A 23641-nucleotide genomic window follows, 5' to 3' on the forward strand; every position below is an offset into this window, starting at 1 on the left:
CGGGGCCCCCGGCTCGGCCGCGCGGCCCGGGGGGCTGCTCCGCCTCCCGCGCTCCGGGGCGACCGGGCCCGGCGCGGAGGCTCGGGGCGCCCGGGCCGCGCGCTCCCCGAAGGCGCCGGCCCCCTCCCCGCCGAACCCCCTCCCCCCCCAACAGTGTCAGGCGCTCGGGCCCGGGAACCCGAGGCGCGCGGTGGGGGCCGGGGAGGGGGGCGGAGGGGGAGGGCCGGGGGTGGAGGGGAGCGAAAAGCGAAAGTTAGCGAAAAGTTGACGAAAGGGGAGAGCAACTTTTTCCTCCCCGCTCGCTCTCTCCCTCTCCCTCCCCCAGTGGCTCTCAGTCCTGGTCAAATCATATTCCGGGCTTTTGAAATAGTGGGCGCTAGAGCACCGCCTTTGGCGTCCGCCAGCCGGGCGCAGAGGAGGGAGACCCCGAGCCGGGGAGGGGCGGAGGAGGGGGCGCGGGCCGGCGCCCACCCGGCTCCGCGGGCGCAGGGGCAGGGGCGGCGACGGCAGAAACGGCCGCAGCCGCTTGGGGAGCAAAATGGAGACTTTTGCCCGGGCTGGGAACTGCGGCCGTGAAGTTTATGCCCCGGCGGTGCCCCGCGAGGTGGTGGAGGGCGCTGCTTGGGGACGCAGGCAGCCCGCGCGGGCAGCCGAGGTGGCCGTGCCTCCCACAGGAGGGTCCCCACCCGCCACCTCCCGACCCGCCGCGGCCGCCCTCAGGCCCGCGCGGAGTCCTCCGCACCCGCTCGCCTGGCACAGCCCGGCCGGGCGGCGACTGTCCCCGGCCGCACTGCCTGGTCCTCGGTCTTACTTTCTCTTTCGCTCCGTCTCGGCCGAGCCCCGGGCTCCGCGCGCCCTGCCTGCCGCCAGCCGGTCCCTCCCGCGAGCCGAGTGCTCCCGCCGCCCGCGCCCTCGCCCGCCGCAGCCGCGCCTCCGAGTAGCCCGCGCGCAACCCGCGCCCCGGCCGCCGGCGCGATCCGCTGTGGGCCCGCGGTGCTGGGAACTGCGGCCGCCGAGGCGGGCAGGTGGGGGCGGGCGGCGCCGCGGCCCGGCTAGCGCGGCTCCCGCAGCCCAGCGGATGCCCCGGCTGCAGCGAAGCGGCCAGCGCCGCGCGGAGAGGCACCGGCGCCGCCCGCTCCAGCCACCCCCTCCTCCGCAGGCCGCCCGCCCACCCGCGGCAGAGGCGACCCGGCTGCTCCCCTCGAGGTCCCCACCCGACCCACGCCGTTCCGTCCGCGCCTCCGGGGCCGGGTCCCGCCAGGCCGGCCGCGCGGCCACCCAGGGCCGAACCCCCAAGCGTGAGCAGGGGTGAGCGCGGGGCTGGCGGTGGTTTCCAGAGGCTCCACTCCCTCGGCTCGGGACCCGCCCGGCTCGTCCCAACAGCGGCCCCGCAGCGTAGGCCCCGCACTGGGAAAAGCAGCTCCGAGTTGTTCCCCTGCGCTCCGCCGTCGGCCGCGCGCGGACCCTGGTTGAGGCGCCCCCTCCCCGCCGGGCTCCGCTGCCCGGTGCCCTTGGCCTCGGCCTCCCGTGACCTCTGACCCCTCTTGGTGCGAACAAGGCCGGGCGTTTCGCGGCCGACGCGCAGGGGCTGTCTGTGCAGGGCGCTGCGGGCCCTCCGCGCGTGGGGTGTGCGTGTGCGTGTTCGGGTTCGGTTCTGCGTGTGCACCGCGGGCCTTCTCAGAGTCTGGACCACCGGGCTGCGTGCGGGCCGCCAGGTCAGGCCCTCGCCCGGGCAGGGCCCGAAGCTGGAGAGAGAAAGTGGAAAGCCGCTGCGCTGTCGCCCGGCCTTCGCTGCAAGCGAGAGGCCGACTCGGCGCACCCGCGCGGCCCCGGAAACTTCCGAGAGGCCCCTGCGCGCCGAGCGCCCGCCTGGCCCCAGTTCCCCGCCGGACCCACCTCTGCCAGGTGGGGAGGGTTGCCGGGGACCGGGTCTGCTCAGGACCAGAACTGGTGTCTGGCGGCCGTCTGGTTGCCTGGCCCGGAGGCCGGAGAGCGGGGCCCAGCGGGAGCGCCGAGCGCTGGCTTCCTTTTCCTGAGAGTCTTTAGTGAGGAAAACCCCATGGGAGGTGACAGCCAGGCCTCGGCCCTGCGTCCACACTTGGCTGAGCGCTGGGAACCCCTCCTTCCGGGCTCCACAGCTGGGACCGCTGTCCCCAGGGCCCACCAAGGTGGCTGAGCCAGGTTCAGGATCACACTGCCTGCCCTGAACAAGGCAGGATCCACTGAAGAATTTCATTTCATCAGGCGATATTTTAAGCAGATGTTAACTTCCCCGGGGACCACAGTCACTATTACCTGAATTGGAGGCAGTAGGGCCAGCACTCCGGCCGGCCCCTCCCCACAATACCAACCAGGTCAGGGGACTGCGGGGTGGGGCAGGGGCAAAGTCACGGTTACCAGGCCGGTGTTCAGGCTGGGCACAGGAAAACAACCAGGCCAGTGGAGGTGACCCCATGACCCAGCGTTTCGGGGGCCATCCCCGCGTGTGCATCTGGGGCTGTAATTTCGTTTGTGTTTCTCTGGAGACCCCCATCCAGGTCTCAGCTCAAGTGGGTTGCTCCTCCTGGTCCTGTGGCTGAATGGTAGCAGCTCTGGGGGTGACCAGGGCTCCCAGCTGAGCTTTCCAAGGACAGAGGTGGCCACTGAGGTACTCAGGCCGGGACTGTGGCTCAGCTGACAGAAACCCACAGCCTCCTCCACCTGAGCCCGGGGCCAGGAGCAGAATAAGGACAGTTCAAGGGACAGGGTCCTCCCTACTGAAGCCAGCTCCATGCAGGCCGGTGGGGAAGTGGCCTGGGGAAGTGGCCGAGGTGGCCCCACATTTACAAACTAAACGCCTAACAAAAGCTCATTGTTTCCAGGGCTGTTGTGATTCAGGTGGGCAGGTGGGGTGTTAGCACCACCAAGGTGCCCTCCCAACTGCTGGGGGGGCCTCTGTGCAGGTGGGATATGTGGCCTGGGAGAGGGTCGAAGCCAGCGCCCCCATCAGAGCTGCCCCTTGAGGCCTGAGCCCCATCTAGGTGACAGACCCGGTCCTAGACGCTGCATACCCCAGGGCTGGGGGAGTGTCCGCTCCACACCTGCCATCTAGCCCCTGGGGTGGGGGAGCGGCAGCCCCCGCTGTGGGGACTGCGAGTGTCTTGCTTGTGTTTGAGGGTGCTGTGTGTGGAAGGTGTGCCTGAGACAGGGTAGAGGTGAGCCGGGCCGAAGGCCCAGCTCACAGCCTCCTTCCTTCTTCCTGCAGAAACAGGCCAGGCTGTCTGGGCCCTCCCTTCTCCCACTCTCCCTGGGGAAATTAGCCCCTTACACCAGTCCCCTCCCCAGAGCCAGGACAGCTGCCTTCTGTCAGGAGGCCGGTTAGGGCAGCAGCGCCAGGAAGCGTCCGGCGGGAGTCCAGCGTCTTGCCCCGCTTCAGACGAAAACACAGAGGCTGCGGTGGAGAGCGGAGGGGTGGAGTGCAGGGCTGGCCGCCAGGGCCTGGTGCCCCGCTGCAGTGGACTGTGTCGCCACAGGCCCTCCCTCCGCTCCCGGCGGGCAGGTGTGCCGTGGCTCGGAAGCTGGCAGGAGGGGGCTTGCCAAACTGGCTTGTGGAGCAACTGCTGGGTGGGCCTCTTGGGTACAGGCGCTGGCCTTGCCCTGGGCTCACCGACCACCAGAATCCCACCCGGGGCCGCTCTCCTTGTCCTGTGAGTGGCTCTCCAGAGCAGGTGGCACTCAGCCTCCTGGCCCCTCCTGGCCCCAAGGCTTCCTCGGCTCCTGAGTCCTCCTCTGGGCAGTGCGCAGGGCAGGGGACCAGGTCTGCCGTTTGTGCTGGGAGGTTGGGTGACCGTGGCCGGGCAGCCAGGGGCTCCCCCAACCAGGCGCCTGAGGGGAGGCCAGGCTGGTGGCAGCTCGCTGGGCCGCGGAGGGCCCGATTAGCCCCCTGTTTTATTCAATTAGGAGGCAATTAGGGATCCTTGGGGGGCTGGGGCTGGTAATTAAGGTGATGTATAATTAGAGTTTCAACAAAAATTATCCAGGATTAAAAATCTTTTGAATAATTTCGTTTAAAAATTTCAAATAGCGTTAAATACAATTTATCAGGTTTTGAATCAAACCCGTGTAACAAGTCTTGGAAGCTGCAGCTCGCGTCGCCGGCGCGGGAGGACCGGGATCAGCTCGGGCGACTTCCCTGTGCGGGAAAGAAACTTCGCAGCGAAGCCAGCTGGCTGGGGCCTCGCCGCGGTGCCGACTCGGGCGGCCGGCCGAGGACTGCAGACTGCGCGGGCCGGGTCGGGGAGCCGGGCCTGGGGGCCGGGCCTGCCGGTGGTCGCCGCCGACTTCCCGCTCCCCGCGCACAGAGTCGCGGCCAACCACCGCGCCCGCGAGCAGCGCCCGCCTCTCCACCGCGCAGCCGGCGCCCCAGACTGGCCCGGCGGGAGCGGCGCCCACCCCTCTAGAGCCCCAGCTTGAACCCCAGGGTCCCTTCCTCCTGGCCTCCCTGGCGGAGAAGGGCGGCCTCTGCTTCCGAACCCCGGACCCTCGGCCTCCTGCGGGACCCCGTGGGCGCCAGGCCCCGTTCGCGCCGCTTCCCTGTGGCATCCCCGACCTGCGCCCGGAGAGACCAGGGAGCGCGCACCGCCTGGGTTTAGGTAGGAGCTGTGTGGGGAGGGAAGACGGTGCGGAGAAACCGAGGCAGAGGTTGGGAGCCCGGATTTCGAGGGCAGACCCGCCTGCGCAGCTTCGCGAAGGTAGAGCCAGTCTGATCCGCAGCTCCGGCCCCCTCGGGGACCCGCAGGACTTTTTAAAGATGTCCCAGTGCACCTGGGGGACCGGACCCCTCCTCCCTTCTCTGGCCCTGGGAGGATGGAGTGCGGAGGAGCAGACACCGCTTTTGGGACTGAGAAACCCCAGGCTCAGAGAGGTGGAGTAACTCTTGGGAGGCCACACAGCAAAGTGAGGGCTCCGCTGAAATTCGGAGAAATGAAGAGCTCCAGGGTTTCTAACGCAGCACTCCCCTCCCCCACGGGGCGCCGCAGGCTGCTGTGAATTCAGTACGGTGTTTTTTTTTTTTTTTTTTTTATGTGTCAGGGTTTAAGCATCTTCTCAAGGCCAGTGCTCAACTTGTATCAGGTCTGTTCTTAAAAAGCCGGTGGGGCGTCACGTGCGCCCAGCGTGGGAGTGGCCTCGCACCTGCAGGCTGGATTCCTGCTTCACTGGGTCTGGACTCCTGCTGGCTCGGTCCGGCACCCCTCCTGCCCCTGCTGTGGGTGTCCTCTCCCCAAGGGCAGGCACAGACAAGCAGAAGCCTTAGTTGCGGCCTGGCCTGCACCTTCCACAGCCCCCCGGCTTACTGCCTTTGCCAGGAACAAGTGCAAGAGGCTCGGGTTGGCCCAGGAGGGGCAGGACCTGTCCTTCAGCACCCTGCGGATCTGGAGGGGAATAATCCCCCCCTACCCAGAAGTCAGGAGGAGGTGGGGCTTTTGTTGCCCTGCTGGTCTGAGCTACAGGGCGGAAGGGGCTGGCAGCTGATGTCCCTGGTCCAGCCTGGCATAGGCCGCTGCTCCTCAAGTCTGGGCACCTCCTAGGCTGCAGCCAGGGCCCCGGTGGCCATTCTGGGCCAGGAGTGCTCCCAAGGTCTGTTGAGCCCAGCGCAGGGGAGGGGTGGCCCCTGCCTGCTGTGACCACTTCACTCTTGGGCTTCGCCATCAAATCCTCCACACTCTGGAGGTGCCTGGTCTGGCCTGCCTGGCCGGGCTCTCCCAAGAGGCAGGAGCGGTGCCCCGGGGCCTGAAGATACAGCAGCTGCACCACCATATTTGTGTAATAGTTAACATTTTGGGCAAAAAAGGAGGGAAGTCAGATTCTGGTGAAGGTTTTGCTTATTTTATAACTATTTCTGTCCATGAAAATTGGCTTAATTATATCAATGGAATGTTTCTTTTTCAATTCTGTATGCAATTAGTCCATCGTGCCGGCTGCAATTTATTTTAATAAAAAAATAAACCAGTGGTGTGTTCAGTTCCTCGTCCCCTGGGGACAAATGCGATTGGTGTGTTTAATTTCATTAACTACAATGCGGCCTACTGGAAAAATGTATAAAATCAGCTTTATACAGCTTAAACACTGGCATTTGAAACAAATCATTATTGCATTAGCTGTCACACTGGTAATTCTAGAATCTAAGGAAAAAAATATATTATGGCTGTTTTTATAACCCTTTGCAAATGCACTGTTAAAATAATTTATAATCATTTTAAAACATGGCTGGGTCCCGGGGACTGTTTCATGTCCTCGGCACAAGGCTCTGCTGCCCCACGCGTGTTTTTTGCTTCCAAGCCTGCACTTGCACCTCTCTGGGTGGGGACCGTGGAGCCTGTGTTTAAACGAACCCGGTGAGGAGAGGTCACTTTTTCATGCTGGCCTGAACCCCACTCTTGAGGCGAGTAGCGGGTGCGGTGGCAGGCTCATTTGCCATCCGCCTCGGGCCAGAAGGGACCCCAGAGGCCAGGACTGCAGAACCCTCCCCAGCTGCTGCCCTCTGTCCTCCTCCTGGGGGAGGAGGCGGCGCACACCAGGCTTGACCAGGAGCTAGCCAAGCCCCAAGTGCAGGGTCCCCGCTTCAAACGTGCAGAAGCAGGAGCAGCCTCTGCCCTGCCCACCTCCAAGCCCTGCCTGGCACAGTGACTTTCTGAGCCCACTACGAGGAAACCCACCAGACCCATGCCCCTCTCGGGATAACACGCTTCCCAGCGCACTGTGTAGCTCCAGGCCGCGCTCCGTCAAGCGTGGGTGTGTGAAAGGGTGTGCCCAAGCATGTGTGTGTGTGTGCCCCAGTGTGCACGTGTGTTACGATCCGCGTCTCCGCCGTAGCCCTGGCCACATCTGCACCGACTCTGCAGTGGATGAAGGGAGGGTGCGGGGTGCTTGCTCCCTGTCCGGCTGGTGTAGACCTGGGCCCTCAGAGGATCTGTTGGGGCAGAGGAGACAAGGGAAGGGTTTGCTTCTGCTTCCGAGATGCTATGAGGAAGCTGAGTTGTGCCACGGAAGTCCTTGCGAGTGGCTGCCCGCTGTTCCCCAAGTGGAGTGGCTCCGGGAAGGTGTCTGTGCGTCCCAGAGCAGGGGAACGTGGGCTCGGCCTCTGTTTGCTCTCAGTATCCCCCGGCAGAAGCGCTGGAGCCCGGGGCTTCTCCAAGGGTGTCTGTCTCCTTCCTTGTCCGCAGGTAGTGCTGGGGGCATTAACAGGAAGGAATGGGCTCAGGGGCTTCGTTGCAGGCCGGGGACCAGGGCTGCTTTCCCTGGGGTGTGAGGGTGGGAGGGTTTTCCAGGCTTTACCGGGGTTTCTTAGGTAATTCCCGGAAGCCTCCTCAGCCTTCCTCGGCACATGAAGGACTATTCCCTGTCCCTCCTCCTTAGCCTTCTGACTTACATGGATGGTTTTCGTTAGATTTGGTTTTCTCCTCTGATGCCAAATTTATATTCTATAATGGATTTCAACGTGGGGTGATGGTGGGTGTTTTTGGGGGACACGACTCTGGGGCTGATTCCCCTTGTTGCTTCTCAGGGGCTGGTCTGCGTCTCGGGTGACTCTCCCCAAATCTCTGGCTCTGGGTCCCATCCGCGTTGAAGCAACCCCCACCGGGGAGGACTGCAGACCCGCAGCTGGCTTTCCGTTCGGTGTGCCTCGGAGCCGGGTAATCAGGAGCTTTGTCCCCTTTCCCACTTTAGAAGAACAACAAAGCTGGATGCTTGGGGCGCGTGTCAAGTCCTAGTCCATGGGCCTCCCGGAGGCTGCCGGCAAGGTCTCCCATGGGCCTGGCCCTGCCCCATGACACAGGCTCAGCTTCCCACAGCAGCCCCAGAAACCCGGGCTCTATGCACCCTGACACTGCGCTGTGTGCGTGCCCCGCTCTCCCGGGGTCCCTGGTGCCATGCTGCGCTGTGTGTGTGCCCCGCTCTCCTGGGGTCCCTGGTGCCATGCTGCGCTGTGTGTGCCCCGCTCTCCCGGGGTCCCCGGTGCCACGCTGCGCTGTGTGTGCCCTGCTCTCCCGGGGTCCCCGGCGCCACACTGCGCTGTGTGTGCCCCGCTCTCCTGGGGTCCCTGGTGCCACGCTGCGCTGTGTGTGCCCCGCTCTCCCGGGGTCCCTGGTGCCACGCTGCGCTGTGTGTGCCCCGCTCTCCCGGGGTCGCTGGTGCCACGCTGCGCTGTGTGTGCCCCGCTCTCCCGGGGTCCCCGGTGCCACGCTGCGCTGTGTGTGCCCTGCTCTCCCGGGGTCCCCAGCGCCACGCTGCGCTGTGTGTGCCCTGCTCTCCTGGGGTCCCTGGTGCCACGCTGCGCTGTGTGTGCCCCGCTCTCCTGGGGTCCCCGGCCCCATGCTGGCCCTCCTCTTTGCGAAGCCAGGTAAAGGTGAGACACTTTGGAGAACAAAAGAGAGTTTGAACTTGGTTGAGGTGCTGAGGTGTCCACACGTGTGAACCTGCTCCTCCAGCAGGAGGTCTGCATGGAAGGATCTGGAAGGTCCAGCAGGGTGTTTAGTGGATGCTTTTTTCCTGGGTCCTGGAGCCAGGCTGGAGTGCTTCGCAATGTGTCCTCCAACCAGCCAGGCAGCCAGGTGGGGAGCTTTGCTTTTATCCCCTTGGCCTGTTGGGAAGCTGACGGGTCAGTCCTCAGCCCCAGCTTTTGTGGGGGTTGTGGGCGGTGGGTGTACAGGGGTGTGCAGGCTGCAGGGGCTCACAGACCAGGCCCCGAGCGTGGACCACCAGCCCCACGGCATTGCTGAAGCAGAGCCCGGGCCGCAGCCTGATGCCAAACCACCCTGGGGTCTCCCCTCGGCTGCAGCAAAAGAACCCCTTTGACTCCTGCCTTATAACTCAGCCCTGCCATAAAACGTGCAGTGATTGTTAGCTCCTCATTTCCAGCTAGGAGGCACAGGTGCCGGGATCTGTTCCGGCCCCTCCTACGTGCAGTGGGAGCCTCTCTGGCCCTCGTCTCACTGGGTCTCTTCCGTCCATGCCTCTGTCCTGGGGTGGAAACAGCCACTGGCACGTGGCACTTCTTTGCTTCTCGGAGGCCTCCCAGTTCCTGCAGGGGGTCGGGCGCTTCTGCGTGTTCCATTCCCTTCGTCCACTCATCTTCCCTGGCGCCAAGTGTGGTGTGGTGGGACCCCTGTGTGCTGGGCTCCGAGATGGGCATGTTGGGGGGCAGAGGACCTCTCTAGCTGCAGGATGCATGCCAGGGCCCACCCAGAGGGAGACAGGGTCCCCGAGCTCTGGGGGGCACAGGCTGCCTCCTGCTGTGATGGGTCAGGGACTCAGCAACTCCACACCAGACTCCGTCCTCACTGGGGAGCAGGCCCTTGCCCTGGGGTCTGGACCTCGGTGTCCAAGGTGGCAGGAAAGCCAGAATCTGACCAGTAGCTCACTCCAGCCCCCGCCACTGGAGACACGCGGCTCAGAGGCTCCTGTCTGCACTGGGGTGGTAGTGCCTGTTCCCAGCCCTGGTTCAAATCAGAAAGGCCCAGAAGGGATGGAGGGAGGGACGCAGCCAGAGAGGAGGGTTATGTCATTTTCCTTGGGGCCATGAGCCTCTGTCTCTCTCTTTTTAATTCGGTGGTTCAAATGAAATTCACTTCTCTAGTACCTGTGGCGGGCAGGACACGGCCAGAGTTTTAGCATAGGGACGGGATGGCGGGGTGCATGTGTGAAGAGGGGACTCTGATGTGCGCGGGAACTCTTGCCTGAGACAGGGCTGATGCCTGTGTCTGCATCCAGACCTGCCAGCCGGTGCCCTAGCAACTGTGGCTTGCAGCGATAGAGCCCGCCGTGGCTCCTGTGGCTGGGTCTCCCAGGGAAAGGGGAATGTGTTGAAAAATGCCCAGGCATTTCTGCCCAGCCACTGGGCTGTAACAGCCTCGTCGGAGAGGCCAGCTGCATCAGTGTGTAAAGCATTTAAACAAAGACCAAAAATGACGCTCACCAGAGGAGCCCAAATGGTGACTGCAGGGTGGCTGCGGCTGTCCCGGGCAAACAGGATGGCGGCGTGACTGTCTCCAGTGGCCCCGGGCATTAATCCTCATTTCACTCCCTGCTGCCCATGCCTTCCCTGGAGGAGCCTGATCTGGAGTCTCCACTGCTGCCCCGGCCTGTTTCCCTCAGAGTGAAGGCTCGTGATGGGGAGGAGAGGTCTCGGCTCTGTCAGCATCTCTGGGCAATGTTGGCCCGAGAGCCCTTCCAGCGCCTTCCAGCCCCACCTCAGAGTGGCTGCTGTCAACCCTCTCCCACGCACTGTCTGGCAGGCCTAGCCACCCCTATGTGTGCACAGGGCTCCCTCGGGGTGGGCTGCAGGCCTGTCAGGGGGCTGTCCGGAGGTCCCGGGGTCCTTTCAGAGGGAAGCCTGTCATGCAGAGAGTGCCTGTTGACTCGGTGAAAATATCACTGCTTCAGGCAGCAGCCAGCAGGGTGGAGCGGCCTGGCCCCAGGGTTATGCCACCGTCCCATGCCACCCGCTCCTCCACAGGAGCTGGCTCTCCGGGAGATTTCTGGCCTTACACATCACCTGCCGCCTCTTCTTCCTGGGAAAGCCGATGCATTTCTGAACTACTTGAAAACCAGAGGGTGTTTTCTTGGCTGGAGCTGACGCTGCTTCAGGGAGCAGTGTCCCCTCACGCACCCCTTCCTCTGGCTGGATGTCGAGATCGTCTCCAGGGAGCGTGCAGACGTGTGTGTCCTCTGCGCACTCGCACACCTGCGGGCAAGCGTGCTTCTGACGGCGGCCCCAGAGCGCCTGCCAAGCTGCCTGCTTTTGTGGATCAGTGACATCGCCCAGCTCCCAGCCCTCTTGTGCCTGAGAGAGCCACTTGCCCTGGCTGCAATGCGGCCCTTAGGCCTCCATGGCGCCAGAGCCTGCTGCCTCAGTGGCTCGTGCCCACCCGGCCCAAAGCCGTTCTGCAGCTGGTCGTGGTGGGAGAAGAGACCGGAAAAGTTCAAAGGTGGAGAGGCGGTGGCGCTCCCGAGCACCTCCCCGCACGCCTGTAACCCCTGAGAAGAAACAAAGAGGAAACGGGGCTGTTTAGATAATCCCGGGCCCCAGTGCCTGCGTTAGAAAAATTAGGCCCTCTTGAAAAATTACAGAATTATGCTGGCAGGGTCGGGTTCCGAGATAATGATGTGTCTGTGTGTGAAAATATTAAATTGCAATAACACGCCGTGCGAGGTCCTCTCTGAATGGGGTATTCAGTTCCCAGCCCAGGCTGAGCGAACAGCGAGTGACTGACGGAATACAAATGGTGCCGCGGAGCGCCGGGATTTACGGCCGACCCGCGCTTTCCCCTCGGTCTCTCTGCCCGGCGCATCCAGCCATCCTTTTCTTTAATGAAACAGCCCGACAATGTGGCTAATTATTTATTTATCACATGAGCAGGAGGAAAAGCTGTCAGAGACAGATCCATTTTTTTCCCTGGAAGTGATTTGACGTGACTTTAAAAATAAGACCAACGGAGATACGCGGGGCGGTGTCCTCTGAACCTCCAAATTTTGTTGCATCAACTTGGCTGACAATTCATTTTGCAAAAACGGGAGGCCCAGGCCCTAAGCCTACAGCCTAAGGAAACGCAAACTTGAGCCAGGCCAGCTTGCTCTCTGCTCCGACCAGGCGACTTCTCCTGGATTTCTGTTCTGAGAAGCATGTGGGGCAGCTTCTTCCGGGCCGGGGAAATCTGAGCAGCCACAAGTGAATCCGGGACGATGGGAGATTGTTAATATCTCAGAGCCCCGGAGACGCCGCGTCTCCGCCCGTGAGCCCGCGTGAGCCGTGGAATCCCAGCCGGGGCACCCAACGCTTCCCAGAGCGCGAGAGTGTGTGTGTGGTGGGGGCAGAGGGGTGGTGGGGCGTGGGGGGGTCCGCACATTCTGCCCAGTGTCCCCATGAACAAAAGGCCTAAGAGAAAGCAGAGAGTGAGGGAGCTCAGAGAATCGGGGGGCAGACAGCACGGCCATGAGGGGCTCTCTGGTTTCACGGCCGGGAATGGGAACCGCAGGGCAGAGGCCCCAGTCTTAACTTTCCCTCCGCCAAAGGTGTTAATCTTACCTTCCCGAGGTTAGATAAAGCTGCCAAAGCCTGCTGTTTGTCATTGAATCTCATCTGCTAATGAGTGCGGCAGGGCTTGGGTTCGAGGCCCCTCGAGGCTGCACCCCGAGTCCCCTGTGCTGGCCCTGATAAGGGGTCATTCGAAGCTCTGCACAGAGGGTTTTAGGTTGCCTCTGCTCCTGACAGGGGACCCTCGTTGAAAGGGACGCGGGGCTGGTGGCCACGGTGAGGTGAGAGGCGCGTTCCTGCAGCCTGGCCCATTTCTCGGCCAGCTCCTGGAGAGCCCCCTCCTTGTCCCACCAGACCAAGCATGGCTGTGCGTGGAGCAAGGCCGAGGCGGGGACAGTGCCACCTTGCATGTTATGACAGAGTCCCCAACTCTTTCTGCAGAGCCTCAGCTAGTGCTCGGCCTCACCTGCAGGGGTGGCGTTGGGAGGGTTGTTTTTCCATCTGTGAGCAGGGGGGTGACCAGTGGGTGGTTCCAGGAGGCCCTGCTGTGGACGGGCCAGGACAGCTGTACCTCCTGGCCACACAGCTGCTTCCCACCCCTGGACGTGGGTCACTCGAGAGCGGGTAAAGCCTGGCCACAGAGCACTCGGGAGGCCCCCATGGCGGGCCCATGTGGGAGGCCGGGGAGACCCCCTCCTTGCTGCCCTGACTACCCGCCAGCAATACCCCACCTGTCATTGCTCCCCTGACAGACCCAGAGGCAGAGGCCTTCAGAGCCAGCAGGCAGGACGGGCAGATGGAGCCACAAGCCCTCAAGGCAGCGGCGAAGCCCTCGGGAGCACCACCCCAAGCCCTGCAACCCTGATGTGTGGAGGCGTCTGAAATTCCCTTGACACCTCCGAGTTAAGCACCACCAGCCTCCAGCCTCAGGGACAGCGCCTGGCTTTCACTTCCCAAATTCAAAGTGAGGCTCCACTGTGTTAGATGACCTTGGAGCAGACCATGGGAAGTTGATGGGCAGGAGGCTGGCCTGGGGCCCCGGGGTTACCAGGACGGCCAGGCCCTCTGCTGTCAGGCCTGTGTGGTCTTCCCTGAGGGGAAGTTTTCTGTTCCTTGGGTTCTGTAAGAGCAGGCAGGCGGCCCTGTGGGTCCATGAGGGCACCTTGGGGCCGGCCCAGCCACTGTCAGAGGGTAACGGCCCGCCTGCAGTCAGGCTCAGCTGTGGCCACAGGCTATGGACAGGAGAGGGGCCACATGGCAGGAAACCCAGGGTGAAGGACCTCAGCCTGCAGGGTCTGGGGACCGTTCCCAGGAGGCCCTGGGCTGGGCTGAGCGGCATTCAGTCTTCAGAGATGGGGCTTGAGGAAGCCGCCCTCAATGCCAGCCAGATGTGAGGCTAGGACTGTGGCTCTGAGAGTCGCTCTTGGACTCCCTGGCCGGCGTCCACACCTCGGCTAGGTCAAGACAGCGCCGGGGCTGGGGCCCAGTGTCCAGTGCCCAGCAGCCCCCTCTGACGCTTCTGGACAGGGCAGATGAGACACAGAGAAGAGGCGGAGGCCCAGTGGGGGTGCTGGAGGCGGAGCGCCAGACCCACCGAAACCGCGCACCCAGAACGCTCGCCTGCCGCTGTGACTTTTGCTATTACTGTCCTTAGGATCCAGGCAGTCAATGTCAGCAGCTATTTTGGGGTTTCTGGAACTTTCTCTGGCCAAAGACAGGTTTGTGTGTGAGAGAGCAGGGCTGGGCATGCTCCTCTGGACATGACCTCCAGATTAAAAACCTTGTCCGAGGCCAGGCGCGGTGGCTCACGCCTATAATCCCAGCACTTTGAGAGGCCGAGGTGGGTGGATCACGAGGTCAAGAGATCAAGACCATCCTCATCAACAGGGTGAAACCCCGTCTCTACTAAAAATACAAAAATTAGCTGGGCATGGTGGCGCGAGCCTGTAATCCCAGCTACTCGGGAGGCTGAGGCAGAATTGCTTGAACCCGGGAGGCGGAGGTTGCGGTGAGCCGAGATCGCGCCATTGCACTCCAGCCTGGGTAACAAGAGCGAAACTCTGTCTCAAAAAAAAAACACCACCTTTTCCGAGACCACTGGATGAGCTGAGTGCCAACGGCTGGGAGACGCAGGGCCGGGAGACACACGGGCTGGGAGACGCACGGGCTGGGAGACGCACGGGCTGGGAGACGCACGGCTGGGAGACGCACGGCTGGGTCTCCTGGTTGCTGGGCCCTGGGACTGCATATCCCTCCCCATCACAGCCCCAGCCTGGGGCGGGTGGTGTGCTTATTTCAAGACAGTTTGGCCGTCTGGGCTGGGCCTGGTGCTGGAGGGACCTACTGTGTGCTGGGGGCAGATTGTCCTGGGGCTGCCCTGGGAGCTGTGTTGCTTTTATGGCCCAGGCAGACACCTTTCTAGGACTGGGGTTTCCTCCACAGCCTGGGCTTATTCATCGATTCCACAAAGAGCAGAACCAAGGAATGTCGCCAGCCGGCTGCTGAGGGGTGCCCTGCAGGTCAGGACACAGCACCCGCTCGGAGGGGTGGTGGGTATCGGCTCCATGCTGAGTGGGGAGCGTTTGCACTTGAGCTGGACCCTGTCCTCGGGGGTCTCCTGTTAGCTTCGTTCCAAGGGTTGGGGGTGCTGTTTATCATAGTGGCAGTCTCCACAGCAGAAAGGGGAAGAGCTGTTCCTCCCACCCAGCCATCACCCACTGTACATTCCGACTGCTGGGATTGCCTGCGATGTCACTGAGGTGGCACGCTTTGGCCTTGCCCAGGAAGTGCAGGACAGAGGGCCTTCACTGTAATCAGTGCATGCATGCATACGCCCGCACATGCACGCACATGCCCAGATATGCACACACCCACACAGGCTTACACACACCCACACATGCATGCATACACATACACACACCCACACAGATATACACACACCCACATACATGCACATGCCTGCATACGCATGCCCATGCCCACACATGCTTGCACACACCCAAACTTGCATGCACACACATGCACACACCCACATGCTTGCACACACTCGCATATGCACTTGCCTACACACATACACGCCCACACATATGCTCACACATATCACACCCTCACACATATCCACACCTGCACATGCAGGCACTCACATGCATACACCCACGCATGCATGCACATGCCCACACACCCATGCACACACCCACACATATGCACACACACACATGCACACACCCACACACCCACACCCACACACACACACACACACATGCATGCACACACAGGCACACATGCACAGAGCACATTGTTGACACAGATTTGATTCCATGAGCCACACTGGCTTGAGTGTTGGCCTGCTGTGGAGGCTTACACAGAGGTCAGGTTGGGAGACGCTGCTTGTGAGAGAAGAGAACAGGAGCCTTGCTAGGGAAGATGTCCCTGGGTCTTGGCAGCCCCACAAGCCAGTGGAGGGAGAAGACCAGATACCAGCACCGCCGTGGGCTCCCTGGGGGAGAAAGGGCCTTGGTGTGTGCTGGGCCAGAATGCAGGCCTTTCAGTCCTCTCCTTGCCTGGGACCTCAGTCCTGGCGGGCCCTGGGGCGTCTGAGGGCCTGTCCCCCTCAGGTGGGGCAGGTGGGGCTGGAATCCCCTGGATCTGGTGTCAGGCAGACCCTGAGGCAGGGCACAGGGGCCGCCTCTGGCCCTCTCAAAGGGACATTCGATCTGAAGCATGGGGCCCAGTAAGAAGATTCCACGGAGGGCAGCACAGAGGGGCGAAGGCGCCCGCGGCCGGGGACAGCCTCTCCGCAGTCCCTGCTCTGGCACGAGGCCCTTTGTGGGATTATCGCCCTCCTGGGAGGCACGGAATGCTGGGGGCGAGGGGCCACGGCTATGTAGAGCTCACATGGTCCCCCGATAACGTGGCCGCTTTCTGCAATTGCTCTGTTGCCGAAATTCGAGGTGCAGCCCCAGAGTGGAGGCCGCTGTGCCCGGGACATTTGAGCCAGGGAGGCACCATCCATTCTGCACTTGTCCTTGAGAATTTGAGCCGAGGCCACATCTACCAGTGCCTATACCGAGGGCTCCTGCCTGCTTCAAAAACAAAGTGGGCAGAAAAACGTCTAGAGAGGCGCAGGCGGCCCCTTCCCTCCCAGGCTGGCCGTTCTCAGGCATCCCCCTTGGATCACAAACGCTGAGCCCTGCAGACTGTAGCATGTGGGGGCAGGCCAGGGAAGTGATTCTTTGGGCCGGTAGCTCCCGGGTGCCCACCTGGGGCTGGCTTCGGCCAGCCTGTGGGTCCAGGGCAGCTGCCAGGTGGAGAGGCGCTCAGGCGCTGCAGGCAGGTGGGTGCTTAGGGTTTGTTCCCGGCAGCTGGGATGGGTTCTGCTCAGCATCCAGCCCCCTTTTCTGCACCCTTTGGTCCCCAGCTGCACCCCTCTGTATCAGTGGACAGCCTAGGCAGCAGAATGGGGACTTCCCACTGCCCCGGGCTGGTGCCCAGGACCCACCCTGACTTAGAACGTCTGTGCAGGTGGAATCTGGACACTACCACGGGCAGGGGCAGCGCAGCCTTGGGAAGACCTCTGTGGCCAAGGCCTCTGAAGCCCGTTAGGTGCTGGGAGGGTCTCAGAATGTCCTGGAGCCACAGCCGTGGGGGCCTTCACCTTGCTGGGCTGGGATCATTCCGCAGCCAAGAACCAAGGTGCAGCTTGACACCTAGCAGGACCTGGGGCACCACAGAGGCTCAGAGTCCCTTCTCTGAGCACAGCTGCAAACTGCTGGGACCTGGCCCGGGCAGCGGGGCCTCCCGTGGCTCCCCATCCTGGTGGTGTCTGCTCTCTTGGACTGGTTGGTAGTGGACAGGGCAGGCTTTGGCTCAGGCTGGCTTCGATTGAACCCTGGCACCCACCCACCGTTTGAAAGCTGAAGTGACCCCAGCTCCTCATGTGGTGTCATCAAGATGGGTGGTCCCTTGAGGACCCCCAGCCTCCTGCAAGTACGTGTCCCCCGGAGGCCACAACACACAGGGTGGCCGTGCCAGGTGTCTTCCTGTGGCCTGGGTTGACCTTCTGGGTCACAGGGCAAGCGGGCAGCAAATGGCCCTCAGGCAGGACTGCCTCCCACCAGGCTGCAGGGCCCCAGGTGCGCACAGCTTACCCAGGCCTCAGCTCCCCAGAGCTTCTCGGGGCCCAGTAGGGCTCCTGGCCCTGAGAGTTGGTGCTGCACTCACGTGGGTTCACACTGACGGACGGGAGGGGCAGGGGCTGCACCTGACCACCCGCCTTGGTCTGGGCGATAGGCCCAGCACCTTCCTTTGGCCTAAGTCAGTGGGGTCTCAGAAGTGTCCACAGTTGCAGGCGCGCAGGTATCTGTTGAAGGTCACCGTGGCCTGGGCGGCTGGACAGTGGGCTCCTGCAGGCCCGGTTCCTGCCTACACACTCCAGGTGCCCTCCTCTCAGGGCAGGACAGGTGGGGAACCTGAAGCTGCTCAAGTGAGCTCATGAGTGCACGAGGCCTGAAAAACCGCAGGCTTGCCTGGCTGTGACAGTCAGGGTGGCTGAGCCTGGCTCTGCCCCTGGGGCACCTGCTCTGATCCCCAGGCTCAGGGTCCTCTCTGCCTGCAGTCCATGCTGCAGGCCAAGGTCCCCTGCCCCCATCACGTGGTGCAGGGATGGGCTCTTTCTTGGACAGAAAAACTGCTGCGGGGCTGCTGCCCACATGCCTGGCCTCAGAGCGGTGCTGGAAAACTCCCAAGGTGTTGGTGCGTCATCCTCCCCGGCTCCCGGCCTCCTCCTGCCAGGCTGCCTTTTCGTTTGGATGCTTCCGTGTCCTGTCTGGAAGCAGAAGGGCCGGGAGGCCGGGGCTGCTCCCCTCAAGCTGCAGCGGCCAGGCGGCCCGTGACGTCACCCACCAGAGACTTTTGGGATGGAGATGTTCCCAAGTGACTCTGCCGCTGCCTTTCGGAGCTAACGAGTGGTTCTTGGCGTCGTCTCCCAGGGCTTGCCGTCTTCATTTCTCTATTTTTTGTTGCGCACGCCGTTAATTAGGCAAAAGATCTGCAGAAATGTACTCACGCCTGGAGATTTCAGTGAAAAATGAGAACCCTTCTGAAATTTCCAGTAGTGAAGCAATTAAGCAATGCAATTCCGCCGTCTAAACAAGGTACCGCTCACCTCCAATCAAAGTTAGAAAAAGAAAAGAAAGAGTAAAAGAGAAAAAAAAAGGAAGAGAAAGGCTGAAATGCAAGTGACCAGAGTTAGGCCAACACCGACACGCTCATATGGAAGCTGCACGTGCTCCCAGAGACCAGCTTCTCGGAAGTGCCTGTTCGTTTGGAGGTGAGGGGTTAACGTGAGGATTCTTTCAGAAGGGGCAGCCTCACCATGTGCTGATAACCCCCACCTGAGACCAACCTCACCTGAGACCAGCCCCACCTGTGACCAGCCTCGCCTGAGCGAGCCAGGGCCCCCCACCTTCAGATCCATTCCGCAGCAGCACGAGACCCTGCGATCTTAGTGTTCCGTGCACCCCAGATGGTGGGCCGAGAAGATGAGAGGAGGTGGGCAAGGAGTCCTGGACCACCTCTGGATCGACTGGCAGGAAGCTGCTCCCGCTTTGGGGTCAGGTCAGGTTAGGGTCCTTCCTTGCCTGTGGCAGGCTACTCAGCCCCAAAAGAGGAAATTCACATTTTCTGGGTCTGTGGGAGGGAGTTTTTAGATCACAGGAGGAGACTGAAACCAACTTTGATTTCTCTGTCTGCAGATGCATTCTTAGTCAAAAACGCCCAATGCGCCCTCTTTCCTTGGGCATGACCAAGGAATGGCATTTCCAGATGATCAGTCTGGGGACGGCAGTGGCCCTCGCGGTGGCCGGAGTCTCTCTGCCCAAACATCGGTTCTTGACTGTCTGCTGGTGCGCTGTCACTTCCATTTTCAGTCTTTTTTTTTTGAGACAGACTCACTCTGTCACCAGGCGTCAGGCTGGAGTGCAGTGGTGCAACCTCAGCTCACTGCAACCTCCGCCTCCCGGGTTGAAGCAATTCTCCCGCCTCAGCCTCCCGAGTAGCTGGGACTACAGGTGCACGCCACCAGGCCCAGCTAATTTTTTTTTTTGTATTTTTAGTTGAGACGGGGTTTCACCATGTTGGCCAGGATGGTCTCGATCTCTTGACCTCGTGATCCACCCACCTCAACCTCCCAAAGTGCTGGGATTACAGGCGTGACCCACCGCGCCCGGCCTTTTCAGTCTTTATTTTAACCACTGATGATGCCTTTGGACAACGAGTCTCTGGTTATTGACAAATCGATTTTCCGGGGAGGGAGGCACGTTTGTGTGTGTGCGCCGGGGTCTGGCGTCCTGTTTGTGGTTGAGCAAAGATTAGACGACGTTTCTCAGGGAGCTGTGTTTTCCTCGGTCCCCAGGACGGCCCTGCCCTGGGCCCCGCTCCTCCGCCTCGGTGCCCTCCTCACCGCGCTGCTGTTGCTCCCACCTTCTGTAGTCGGCCAGCAGCCTGCGGAGATTTATGAGGTCGAAACTTCCAACAGGATTGTCTGTTTTCTACATTCTCCCAGTGCTGCTCCGTCGCCTGACCTCGGCCGCAGCGGCCGCTGCAGACTGCACAGGCAGGGTTTCTGTTTGACGGAGAACGCTTCTCGTGGAGGACGCAGACCAGCCTCTGGAGTGGCTGTCACATTTAATCAGGGAGCTGGGGACCGGAGTCACTGGGCACAGTCTAGAAAGCAATAAAAAAAAACACACACACACACACACACACAAAAACCCCCAAACCACCTTTCCCTTCTCTTGCATTCAGTCGGGCAGCTGGGGGCTCGAGCCGCTGAGAACAGTCCAGAAACCATTAACTACCCCCCCAGCAGGCTCTCCTCTGGCCTGTTCTTATGTGTTTGAATAAACTCAACGCTGGACCCTTGGCTGTGGTGCGTGGAAGGGGATCAGATGCATTTCCAGAACCTTCTCTGTGTTCTAGCCCCACCCCACCCTTCCTCTGGATAAGGATGGCCCAGGGCATGTCTTTGCCTGGAAGAGGCAGAGGCCCTACTCAGCGACACCTGCATGCTGGTTCCCGGGTTCCCAAGCCCTAGACTTGCAGCTAGGGTTGGGGCACGATGCTGTGGCCGGACCTTCCCCGGCCCCTCCTATCTCCTGCCTTTCCCTGATTGGAGTGAGAGCAGCTTCTGGTTCAGACCCAGGCTCACTCACAACGACCCCTCTCCCCACGTGCTGGGAGATTCAGGGACTCTAAGAGTTTCCTGCACCTGGCCGCTGGTCAGCCACCTGTCCTCCGAGGTGAGGATGGTTTCACGGGCCTGGGCCCCTCCCACTTGATGTATGGATGGAGGTGGTGCCTGCGACAGCCACGCCCCTGCCTGGAGAAGGGGCGTGGACCCCAAAATTCCTTGCACCCAGCTCCCACACACTGGGGCCAGCTGGTAGCCCAGGCTGAGCCTCATTTCTAAGAAGTGTAGGGACCCTGGGACCTGCCCCACCCCGCCCACCGGCGCTTCGGCCACGAGCACCATAGCAGCCTCCACCTGGCCGCACCCTCAGTGGTTTGTGAGCCGCAGCTGCGGGAGGCCGTGAGGGCTGGTTCTCAGGAGGCGGAAGGGGTGGAAACTCCTCGGAGCACAGCCGCCTTCCCATACAGGGAAAATAAAACCCCCGCCAAGCATCTCCAGGCCATAAAGCCGATACTGTTCATTCGGGCCTTTTCCACAATAGCGTTTCCTAATTTAAACAGAAATGCCCCTGCCGGTGAGGGGCTCCCCGTGTGGCTGGCTCTGGGGCAGCGGCCACTGCCGGGGAGGCTCGGGGAGCCTCCGGCTGGGCACTGCCGAATTCCCCTGTCACTGCGTCTCCTCCGGGCCGAGCCGATCTCCCTCCCCCACCAGGGATGTTTCATTTGGTTTGATGAAAAAGCTGGTGACTTGCTCCAGCTTCCTCTGGCCGACCCACCCAGCTACGGAGAAGGCTCCTCGGAACCGCCGTGACCAGCGTCCAAAATCCACTCATTCATTCGTTCTGCCGCAGTTCCATGGCTTTTTGTGGGCGGCCCCACTCTGCCCCTCCCAAAGCTCGAAGAAGCTCCGTTCCAGTCTCAAACTTGCTCATAGCTTCACCCAGCAAATAAGATCTAACCCCCGCAAAGTAAACTGCTGTTCAAAGGTAGGATGGGCCTGTGTGCTCACACGTGACATGGGGACTGGAGAAGAGATTGCCAGCAAGCTTCTTGACGCCCAGATGCCCCCCAAACGCCACCGCGGGGCTGCTCCCCAACAGGACGTGGAGCGTCCAGACCTGGCCTGGGACTGTCCGGCAGACGGGATGTGACGCCAAGGCTGCCGCTTTCCCGAGGAGCTGCCGTCTGCTTCCAAGGGAGTCCAGCTGGGAGACCCGGGTGCTGGAGCTGGCCCCGTGAGAAGCGCCAGGTGCCCCTGAGGCTGGGTGGGGGTTGGCGGCCGCCGTCCGGCAGGTCTGCTGGAACTCCTCCGAGCCTCTGCACACAGCTGGGGCTGGTCCCACATGCCAGGCGCCTGCCTCCCCTGAGGCCACCCATGAAACATGGACATTCCTCAGGCCATTTCACCCAAATGGAAGCAAAGGCCGGGCTCCCTGTGCTCTCTCCAGGGGTGGGTCCCGCAGAGAGGTGGATTGGGTGCCTTCTCGCCTGACTCTTTCTTTGGGCAGACCCAGCTGCGCCCCAGCCTGACACCAACAGGTCCCGTCAGAGCCCCTGTGCCTCTGACTTTGAACTTGGCTGTATCACCGCCTGAGCTCAGATTGAAAGGGGCCAGGTCTTTGCTGAGGCACCAGCCCCTGAAGATCATGCCAGGCATCTAATGTAGGTTCCCGGAGGCAGCAGCTGGCACTCCTGCAGGGTGGGGAGATGGAACCCTCAGGCTCCCAGCCAAAAGCAGCATCTCCAGGACCTGTTTTGGGGTGCACAGGGCCGGCTGTCCTTGTGTGTGTTCTGTGGGGAGCCTCGAACGAGAAGCAGGCGCCTCCAGCCCTCTCCCACCAGCCCCCAGCTCCCGAGGTTGCCAGACTGGGGCATCTCAAGGGACATATGTTTGCAGTGGCCGCCAGGCAGCCCGTCCTTTATGCATAGATTCGCTGTGGAGAGGAAGGGAGGGCTTAGCCAGTTTGCAGAGCTCAGGGTCTGGCTCAGGAAAGTCATGTTGCTCCTTGCAAGTCTACCTGGAGACCGAAGCTGCAAACTCTCCCTGAAACCCTGAGCTCTGGCTCAGGACGGGGGCTTCTTCTCCGATAAATGCCAAGGTGCCATGAGGAGTCACAAGTGGAAAGACAGCGGTGACTGCGGACGGAAAGACCCAGTCCTGTCCCATGGAAACGAGTAATGAGCATAACCGGGAAGTTGAATCCTGTCCCGTGGAAAGGGTGTCATGACCTTTAATGGGGAGACCAAACCCCGTACCGAAGAAAGACAGTCATGGTCGCCAACGGGGACACCCAGTCCTGTCCCAGCAGCAGCTTGAGCCGCTCAGGCGCTTCCATCAGACGTCACCTGTCTGAGCCAGACAGGCTTTCCGAAATCCAGGGTGTGTGGATGGGGAAACTGAGGCCCAGGGAGAGGCTGATTGGGAGTGGAGGTCACCCTGAGACGCTACCAGCGCTAGACTTCGCTCAAGCGAGCGCTGCCAGGTCCACCCCGAGCCGAGGCCCATCTTCCCGGCAACACACAGGTTGGTAACACTCAGCTTTTCAGAGGGGCTCAGATGCAGGGGGAGCTGGTGAGAAGGGCCGGGGCTGGGCCGCATCCACTCCTTGTCCCGGCTCCTCTCCCAGCCGCCTCTGTGCCGCACTTCCCCACGTACTCCTTGTTCCCGCGGAAGAGTCTGAGGGAGACGAGGGTCCTTGCGGCGGAGGGCACCTCTGCCCACAGAGATGGCTCTAGGAGGCCCTGGGCAGGGCCACAGCTGCCTTCGTGAGCACCCAGCCCTGTGGTAGCTGTGCTGACCTCCTTCCATGATCACCCACAGTCTCGGGTGGGGGGGATGGCCCTGCCATAGACGCAAGGGCTGTGAGCTCCGGGTGGAGCCAGCTGCTCCCAGTGGACTCAGGTGGATGGAGGGGCCCCCGCTCACCCCAGCTCTGTGAGCCCCAGAGACCCGGTTAGGAGCCAGCCTGGAGAGAAAGGGCCTGTCCCCAGAGGGCCTCCCTCTAACCGGGGTGATGGACAGATGGCAAGCGGTCAGATGTGAGATGATTCACATCGTAGAACCTGCCAGGAAAATCAGTGGGACCGTGAGGGCTGCTGGATTCGGGAGGGTCGAGTTAGCCCCAGGACGGCTTTGTGGGAGGGGACGCAGTTCCCCTTGTAGAGGGTACGATGGAGCCAGCTGCGGACAGGGTGGGCCAGGCAGGGTGCTGCTCATGGCGCTGGTGTCACCTGCTGGTAGACACGCACACCAGGCTCAGAGAGCACTGTGACTGCACCCAAGGTCCCGAGCAGTGGGTGTCAGGTGTGGCTCTGCAGCAGTGCCCAGCCCCAGGGGCTCAGAGAGGCGGTTCTGCAGGGAGGTGCCAGGCACGAGGGCTGCCGTTCATGAGGCGGAGGCAGAGGCTACTGTGTGCTCCCTGGGGTGTCGGCCGCCAGGGC

General features: G+C 61.9%; 1 protein-coding gene and 1 long non-coding RNA gene across 6 annotated transcripts in view; one reads left to right on the forward strand and one right to left on the reverse strand.

Annotated features, from left to right (window-relative positions):
• The window catches only part of LOC116539333, a 1932-nt gene extending 1038 nt beyond the window's left edge, over window positions 1-894 (reverse strand). The window contains exon 1 of the long non-coding RNA XR_004264003.1: window positions 812-894. This is a non-coding gene — a long non-coding RNA (uncharacterized LOC116539333). The remainder of the gene's footprint in view (window positions 1-811) is intronic.
• Window positions 1-23641, forward strand: part of PRDM16 (PR/SET domain 16) — a 345467-nt gene that overhangs the window by 719 nt on the left and 321107 nt on the right. The gene's annotated exons all lie outside the window — the stretch shown is intronic.

This window comes from Sapajus apella, unplaced genomic scaffold (assembly GCF_009761245.1).
Source record: "Sapajus apella isolate SASKATOON/1434 unplaced genomic scaffold, GSC_monkey_1.0 scaffold127, whole genome shotgun sequence".
NCBI lineage: Eukaryota > Metazoa > Chordata > Mammalia > Primates > Cebidae > Sapajus > Sapajus apella.